A 10,037-nucleotide genomic window follows, 5' to 3' on the forward strand; every position below is an offset into this window, starting at 1 on the left:
GATCCGTCCCAAGGCACTTTTTCTTATTAAATATTTTACTGCTGTAGCTGTTGGCGCCCACTTGGGGAGGGAGGGGGATCCATCCTTCTTCTCTGTCGAACACGGTCCTGTCGAGCCCTTTGACACCCTGTATATGTTCATTCTGACTAAAATAAGTACAACAATGTATGTTCTTTAACCGCATGTGACGGATTTAAATTAGTTTATCTAGCAAGAGAAATGACTGGTTTCCAAACTAAAACAAAAGCCATTTTCTAAAGCCTTTTTTTAATGAATAACCCAACGTTTCTTCTCGGCAATGAGGCCGGCGTGCTTTATAACCCGACTAAGATGACTGAATTCAGAACTGCTCTTCGCCTTGATCTTTCTACTTCAACCTTTTTTCTTTTATCCCAAGCCCCCCTCGTATCCTACGGTATCATCCGACCTGTTCACGGCCTTGCGTCAGCGCGGTACACTGAACCGATTCTCAATCGTTACGGCTGAACACTCGTGAACGCTGCAAAGGAAAAGGATCTTGCAGGAACCTTCAAGGTATTGCAGTATTATTGGAAAGCATATTCAAGGTATTGCAGTATTATTGGAAAGCATATTCAAGGTATTGCAGTATTATTGGAAAGCATATTCAAGGTATTGCAGTATTATTGGAAAGCATATTCAAGGTATTGCAGTATTATTGGAAAGCATATTCAAGGTATTGCAGTATTATTGGAAAGCATATTCAAGGTATTGCAGGATTATTGGAAAGCATATTCAAGGTATTGCAGTATTATTGGAAAGCATATTCAAGGTATTGCAGGATTATTGGAAAAAACCCTTCAATGTATTGGAGTATTTTTTGGAAAAAACCCTTCAAAGTATTGCAGTATTTTTTGGAAAAAACCCTTCAAGGTATTGCAGTATTATTGGAAAGCATATTCAAGGTATTGCAGTATTATTGGAAAAAACCCTTCAATGCATTGCAGTATTATTGGAAAGCATATTCAAGGTATTGCAGGATTATAAGAAAAAACCCTTCAATGTATTGCAGTATTTTTTGGAAAAAACCCTTCAATGTATTGCAGTATTATTGGACAGAAACCTTCAAGGTATTGCAGTATTATTGGAAAGCATATTCAAGGTATTGCAGTATTATTGGAAAGCATATTCAAGGTATTGCAGTATTATTGGAAAAAACCCTTCAATGTATTGCAGTATTATTGGACAGAAACCTTCAATGTATTGCAGTATTATTGGAAAGCATATTCAAGGTATTGCAGTACTGATTTTACTTTGCAGTATTGCAGTACTTCGATTTATTCCTGTTTTTTCAAGCAGGATACTTCAATATATTCTAGTCTTCCTCAAACATGATTCTTTGATCTATTTCATCGTTTTTCAACACAAAAACACTTCAATATGTTGCAGCCTTGTAGGATGAAGAGCGTGCTCACCAGCTCCTGTAGCTTCATTAGAAAAGCTCATGTGTACTAAAACAAGATACTTTCATGTATTGCAGCCTCGGATGCTGATCGCCTTCTGGCTTTATTTATCCGACAGATTAACACAAATAAATAAAAGGAACTAGGTTTCATTCATGCTTCCTGTCACTGTCGCGCCGCATGGAGGAAAGGAGTCATCTCGGCCAAGATGTTTCCCCAACAACAGATCCGAGGTGATACTCCGCCATCGCATGGCGCCGTCACAACTCCTCGGAGCGTCCTCTGAAATAATATGTAAGTGCGAAATGACATCCCATATGGCTGCTTGTAGATTTCCCTCGCCGCGGCCATTTTCCTCTCATTCGCATTCACCGGCAGTTATTTTACAATTTTCCTCTCCCTGTTTGATCTCGCTCTCTCTGCGACGCACCGGTGTTGGAGGTGGAAGGTCAAGAAGGCGACATAATGGACACTCCCGAGGGTGTTTGGATGAGTCAAAGTGTTGCATCATGGGAGGGTCAAGAGGGGCACCAATCATGGCACAAGATGGACCCGAGCGTTCAAACGTTCAGACAAATTGTCATGGAAGATCTTTCACTTCTGGGAACGAGAATAAACTGGAGAGTTTCACACGGACGTTCTCTTCTTCTGGACATTTTGAGAGTTTAATGAACTGTTTTCAGCTGCGTGACATCACTGCACAAGGGTTTTCAAGGGTTTTCAAGGGTTTTCAAGGGGTTTTCTACTCATCCTTTAGTCTTCTAAGGCGATGATCAAACACAACGTACCATTAGACACTGGAGTGAGAGCTCCATACGCCGATGTGGATGTTTCATTAAAAAAGACGTTTCCACCTAGAATATAGTCTTTTACTGCATTAACAATGTACAGAGTGTATTTATTATTAATTCCATGTTATCTTCATTGAAAATTAGTGCTTTTCTTTGAGGAATAAGGACATTTATTCAAACTTTTGACCGGTAGTGTTTATGAGTGTTGAACGATGAATCTTTGCAGCATCCGTCCGGAGCGTAACAAGAGAAACTTATCAAGAGGAATTCATCTAAATCTATATCTAAATGTGTGTGTCTGTGTGTGTGTTTATGTACCTTTTTTATAAGAAGGGTTTGCTCTCTGGCTCCACACAACGGGAGGAAACACCGACGAGTTATGTTCGTTCGGGGAAGTTTGATTTAACAAAATAAATTCCCCCCCAAAAAAAAGCTCTCATGGGATTAAAAGAGTCTTAAAGATATTTTCCGTCTTTGGCGAAGAGGTCGAGGCCAATTGGATTACATTTGCAGACGTAAGCTTCAATATCGATGCATAATAAATAATGTGGGATTAATTTTCCTCACGACACGTGATGTTTGTGTCGCATAAAAAAAAAAAAAAGCATAAAAACAAAGTGAAAAAAGGCCGATTGATGTTTTCAGCACTTGTGTCCAATAAATCGTCTCTGTGTGACGACCAGGGCTTTTAACGAGGCGGCAAAGCTGTTGTGCGCGCACACACACACACACACACACACACACACACACACACACACACACACACACACACACACACACACATTCCCTGTATATCCCAAAGGGATCCTGGGCAGTTTCTATCACACAGAAGGATTTGCTTCACACCTGTGTGTGCGTGTGTGTGTCTGTGTGTGTCTGTGCATTAGTGTGTTTGTGTGTGTGTGTGTGTGTGTGTGTGTGTGTGTGTGTGTGTGTGTGGTAGTTGAGCAGTGTTGAGACTTCCAATATTCCCCGATGTCATTTGTCAAGTGTTGGAGGAGCTTGAAAGATAGATTAGTGAAAACACACACAAACAGACACACACACACACACACACACACACACACACACACACACACACGTTGAATGAATTCAATTTAATAACACATTGATAAGACTCGTGCCAGCTCGTCCTCCGTGTTTACGTCTCTCTCTGTTTACAGTTTGTTTTGATTTGATTAACATTCCAACCTGCCGGCTCGGGGAAATCACACATAAATAAAAGTACCAGATATAAATATTTATTTATATGTTTATATATATTTTCCTCCCGCTGTTCATCTCTCGCTCCTTCAACTCCTCCTCCATTGTCTCCCTCCTTCCATTCTTTCACCTATTCCCCCGCCGCCGTCTCTCCTTTGCCCTTTTATTCCCTCCATCATTCCCCTCGCCGCTCCGTCTTCTCCTCCATTCATCGCCTGCTCTCCTCTCTCCCATTGTTCACGCTCGGTCGCCTCTCTTCCTCCTCTCCTCCTCCTCCTCTTCCTCCTCTCTCGCTCTGTATTCTACCCATCTCTCTGACCTCTTGAGGGACGATCAACGCATTCTCGCTCCGATGCGTTCGATTCCCGCGCCAAACTTCCGTCTTCACGAGACTTTCGGGCGCCGTTGCGTTGAGTTTTGGTCGATTTGGCGGTCGCCATCTTTAGTTTGTTGCAACCAGTAAACAGGAAGTGACCATATTTGGAATATAGAGACACCTGTCAATCACCTTGTAGCCCCGCCCCTAAAGCGTCCCCTGCTTTATGGTCAGAGAGTCATTTACATAGACTTCTATACAACCAGAGGAGTCGCCCCCTGGTGGTCAGGAGAGAGAATGCAGCTTTAATACATGAGGCATAGACTTCTATACAACCAGAGGAGTCGCCCCCTGGTGGTCAGGAGAGAGAATGCAGCTTTAACACATGAAGCATAGACTTCTATACAACCAGAGGAGTCGCCCCCTGGTGGTCAGGAGAGAGAATGCAGCTTTAACACATGAGGCATAGACTTCTATACAACCAGAGGAGTCGCCCCCTGGTGGTCAGGAGAGAGAATGCAGCTTTAACACATGAGGCATAGACTTCTATACAACCAGAGGAGTCGCCCCCTGGTGATCAGGAGAGAGAATGCAGCTTTAACACATGAAGCATAGACTTCTATACAACCAGAGGAGTCGCCCCCTGGTGGTCAGGAGAGAGAATGCAGCTTTAACACATGAAGCATAGACTTCTATACAACCAGAGGAGTCGCCCCCTGGTGGTCAGGAGAGAGAATGCAGCTTTAACACATGAAGCATAGACTTCTATACAACCAATCGAGTCGCCCCCTGGTGGTCAGGAGAGAGAATGCTAGCAGACATTTTTCTCTGGTTTACGTTGGCGTTTCTGCACATCGATGTCAGACGTGGTGGATCGACCAATCTGCTGTTATTTGACACATCCAGAGTGAGAACTCGCTCGTCTGATGCCGCGAACACTCGGCGCACCACTCTTTCCTTTTTCTCACACAAGCGCACTCCAAAACACACACAAACACACACAAACACACACAGACACAGACACAAAGACACACACAATCAGGCTCACACCTCCACTGGGCAGCGCTCGCTTCTGAAGGTGATGTGCTTTGGGGATTTGTCTGTTCCACTTCCTTTTGACAGTTTGACACAAACACACACATACACACACACACACACACACACACACACACACACACACACACACACACACTTCAGCCACCATACATGCCGCCAAGCGCAGTTTACAAGCTAAAATACTCTTTTTGCTTGTCATTTTCACAACTCCTTCGCCGTCTCTCTCTCTCTACTTCTTCCTCACACACACACACACACACACACACACACACACACACACACACACACTCATTAAAGTGTGCATGGCTCAAGTTGCAGGGAGGACTTTAAGCCCGTCGGGGTTTTAGGGTTTCAATTCCCACAAACAGACGGGATCCTTCCAGCGGCATGAAACTCTGACTTCAAGGCGCTCCATGAGCCTCGTGTGAGCTCATTAATCAGTTTCTTAACCTCTGATGATGTCACTCGCACGCGCCGCCGCAGATTTATCGGCCGAGGCCGCTTCCGTCTCGACGCGCCGCTTCGGCGCAATTAGCCTTTAGCATCGATTCCCGCGTGGCAGGCGAGCGCTGGTCGGTAGAAGCTGTGTTGTTGCCGTCGGGCTCAGATTGGAAAGAGATGAAGAGAGCAGGTGATGTGACGGCTACAGGTGAGCTTTGGCAGGTAACCACCACGCTGCACTCTTTCATAACAGCTGGTTTAAATTAGTGCTAACGTCGCCGAGTAAATACGCAACCGTTTGCTAGCAGGTTAGCCGTAGCGACTTCTTAAAGTGATGACACGTCGATGCATTTTTAACGTATTTCTGCCGCCGCCAAGAGGCCAAAAAGAGCCTAAAGTTGCATTTAATTTATAATAAACGCATTCACGGGTTAGTTGTTTACTCTATTTAAGCTAACCTCGCCAAAATGAACCCACAAGATGTGTTGATGACATCAGAACCTGTGAAGTAACTGCAGAACTCAAATGAACGGCGATGCGTAAAGTGTTGTAGAATAAATATGAACATTAAATGCCTCGAAATTGAAAGTGAGCGGCGCTCGGGTGGATAACACACACCTTCTCCTCCTGATAAAACCTGATGCGTATTGATGTCTTTGTTCGGGGAGGCTGACTCACTCGCCGCCACAGAGACGCCACTTTGAGAAGACCTTGGCTGATGTTCGGTTTCATCTGTCTGTCTCAATTTCCCTTTTATTTTGCTTCTTCTCCTTGTCTATTTCTTTGATTTATTGCCCTTGGCGTTCTCGCTCAGTCGCTCACTTTCCTCTCGCCATCTGCCGTCCTCTCTCTCTCTCTCTCTCTCTCTCTCTCTCTCTCTCTCTCTCTCTCTCTCTCTCTCTCTCTCTCTGATTGCCCTGGTGTCCGTTTGCGTTTCCAAAACAGTGAATTACACGACACTTCTGATTGCAAACGGAAAAACTAATTGAACAAACTTTGCCTTTTTTTTTTTTTTTTCACGCCGTTTAATTTATTTTCTTTCTTCTCCAGATACAACATTATGCAGACAAGCTTTTTACAGTCCAAAAAGACCTGAAATTTATCATTTTTGTGGCAAGATAAGGAAAAAAAAAAGACTTTTTGTGTTGTTTTGCTGGCAGCCAATCACTGCAAGCCTTCTTGGCCCCGCCCACTGCCGTTAACATAGTCGCCAATTAGATATGTGGGCCAATAATTGCGATGAGATTTGTTTAAACAGCAATAAATCAGTTTGTTGTGTGCATGTTGTTCATGTAATAAACTCACAGAGGACTTGTGAATCTACAGAAATGCATAAATTGATGCGTTTTAGTGCGTTTGCAGTAATTTTTATCTTTTAATTGACTGCTTCTGCAGTGATTGTGTGTCTGTGAGTTGTGTGCGGATGTATAATAACAAAACAACAAACACACACTCGGAACATTTTTGCGTCGGCGGCAGATGAATATTCACGGACTCTAAACCGGCCCGTGAATAATTAATCCCGTGAAATAGCCTCAAACGACAAATAGAAAACTCGCCCTTGTTTGTTTTGTTTGTGTGATTCTCCTCACGTGAAGTCAAGTTGTGCGTTCACGGCGAGGTTGTTCCCTCTCGGTTTGACTCGGGGAACGTTATTAGCCGGTTCGATCCGATCCAGGAAGCAAAGAAGACTTTTCAAAAAGCCTAAAAAAAGATGGCGAGAACAGAAAATAACCCCGCGAGAATCCAATATTCAAGCTCCAACGACAGTTTTAGCCCCTTTGTTTTATTTTTTACTTCATCCAGGTTCGGTTGGCTGAACACAAATGGCTCTTTTTTTTCTTGCAATCCCGCGTTGCAGCAATGAAACGTTGCTCCACTGTTTGGCAGCTCGACACGAGCAGCAGAGGATTGAGAGGAGAAACCAACCGAAAGCAGCCGAAGGTCTGAAGAAACGTGTCATTCGGTAAATTCGGGACTTTGAGTTGGACAAAGCAGATTTAAATCAAGTTGAGGCACAGATTGAAACGCGTTCGCTCGGTTTTGTTTCTTCTTCCTGGACAATAAAGGCCGCCTCTGCTTAGTCTGAAATCAATCACAGGCTAAGTTTACCCAGAGCTAAATCATAATGACGCTAACCGCGTGGGGGATCTGTCAGCGGCGGATCAATCACATTGTGCGTTCTCTCTCCGTGGTTTGTTCACAATCATCAGGAGCTCATCGCGACGCTTTGAGGAGGGAAACGAGGGAAAGTGTAGGAGACGTCGAGGCGGTCGCATCCGTCAGGTGGAGTTTAGTTTTGATAATCGCCAGCTGGACGGATGTCAGAGAGCAGGAAGCGACAGCTCTTCACATCGAAGTGTCAACGCCATTGACGCCTGGCTAAGCCCCGCCCCCCTGCTGTCAGAGCCCACACTGCCACAAACTCACCTGAAGACAGAAAGCTGCCATTTTAATGGCCAAAACAGTTCGTCCACTTGAGTAGAAATGAAGAATTTCCTCAATCGAGATTCAATTTTTAAGCTTTAGAGCCAAATCATGTCTGTAGACTTGCGCCTTATGACAATGGAGCCTCATTACATACGAGAGCTGAGATTCTTCTGCAATTTTTTGATGTAACACACGGCTACGTATCGTACGCGAGTGTCTTAAAAAAGGTGAATTTAAGCAATCATGTGACGTGGAGAGCTTCCCCTCGGCCCCCAGCGGAGGCGCTGATCATCAGAGACGGTTCACTGCTTGATTGAAACGTTGAAGACGATCTCAGCGAGATGCGACTCGCGGCCCTGCGGGTGTTTGCAGCAGCAACAAATCCGTCTTTTCCCGCTTCAATCGCGGCGATATGCTTTCGTGTCGGGGGAGAATAAGAATGAAAGATTCATTGATTTAAAAAATTGGCGCATCGCCTCTACTTCCTCCTGCTTTCTCTCTGCCATTGATCTTCCTCCCGGCGTCGCTCCTCAGCTCCTCAAAGCTCAATACATCACACCAGGAGCTTCCACCTGAAGAGCATTTTCATTTACACAAATACACGAGTTAAGAATTCCTCACGTTTCACCCCAAAAACACGCAACTTTGTGCGTCTGCAGCCGCAGCAACAAACTGCAACGCTGAACTTTTGCTCATCTTTCTTTCTCTCCGGTCATGTTCTGAATGTGTGTGTGAACGTCGACATGAACGCCCTTCGTCCTTATTGAGGATCTAATTACTGAGCTGAAGCATCGAACTGCTGCTCTGAATACGACAAACAACCGTGAACAAAACGCAGAAGGAACGCGGCACGGCGACGCAAAAAGAAGCAAAATTATGGACTTTAAAAAATACATTTTGTGAGGATAAAGTGTTGAAGTCGGCCTCAGTGCGCCCTCGACGTCAGTCCGGGCGGACGAGTTCCCACAATGCCCCTGGGCGCCGGTCGCTCTGCCTCTGAGATAACACAAGTGTGTGTGTGTGTGTGTGTGTGTGTGTGTGTGTGTGTGTGTGTGTGTGTGTGTGTGTGTGTGTGTGTGCCAATGGTTGATGCATATGTCTTCCTGTCTGTGGCGTCTAGACACTTTAGCTGACAAAACAGAGCACACACATGCATGCACATACACACACACACACTCACATACACACACACACACACACACGCACACACACACACTCGCATTCAGCCAGATAGGAAAACAGAGAGTTGGACTGGTTTCCAGTGGATGTGAATACATTTCCCAGCATTCCTCTCTTCTGGGTGGTCTGTGTGTTTTCCAGCGTTACTCATGTGTTTATAGTCGCGCTGCTGAATTCATGTCGAGAGGATTTAAAGGGGCAGTGCGCCATTTAAAGACAACACATTCGTTTAATACACTTAGCAATCTCTTTGTATGTCTGCTTTAACATTGACGTCTATGGGAGATTGACTCCCGGTGGTCATTTGGGGGAACTGCAGGTTTTGGTTGCCACTCGGTTAGCATGTTAGCGGCTAGCTCACAACCTCACCGAGTCCCATTGCATGAATGAAACGTCTCTCTTCGGCCATTTTGTCTCGCGTCGTCAAAAGAAAAACGGGGAAAACTTTCTTCATCTTTGACTTTCAGAAGTTATTTTCCACATTAACCGGATACTCCAGCATGCAGGTGACCTTTTTTTACAGGTTTAGAGAAGCAAAAAAAAACCAACTCTGATGTTTGATGGACAGTCTCGCTCCTCTGGCGAGTGATTGTGAGTCCGTCCAACTCAAAGCACGAGCGACGGGCTTTTCATCAGAACGCATTGAAAAAATATAAAATATCTTTTCTTCTCTCCGCCGAGTCGAAGCGAACAAAGAGCATCGTGAATGAAGTCGACGTCCGTCTCGTTCCTGGAGTCCTCTTCCGCGTTCCTCCACCTTTTTATTCTCCTTTCATCTCCTGGAACAGGGAAAGCTTTTGATCCCGCCGTAAAAAAATGACTGTAATCGTAAACATCGTGATCATAAATTGCTTTATGTCGGCGCCTCGGACGCGTCGGCCGCACTTCAAAAGACGCCGCCCGGCGACTCCTCCATCAAAGAGACGCGGCGAGCGGCGCTGTTCTTCTTCTGCTGCTTCATTTTTTATTAATTTTTTCACTCTTCACCTTTCTGACATTGAAAGAGCCGCTACAGAAACAAAACAATGAAGAGCAGCGAACCCACGGGGACAAATATTCTCTTTTGCACTTTTTTGGGGGGGGGATTAGCGTTATCTGCGTTTCCTCCATCGCTCCCACCTTCACGCCGAAGAGGCTTTCATCAGCAGCCGTTTAAAGCAGGTGATTGGACGGTCGCCTTCGGCACTAACACACCTTAGC

Source organism: Clinocottus analis, unplaced genomic scaffold (assembly GCF_023055335.1).
Source record: "Clinocottus analis isolate CAN_PGR_092001 unplaced genomic scaffold, fCliAna1.0.p SCAF_21, whole genome shotgun sequence".
NCBI classification, from domain to species: domain Eukaryota; kingdom Metazoa; phylum Chordata; class Actinopteri; order Perciformes; family Cottidae; genus Clinocottus; species Clinocottus analis.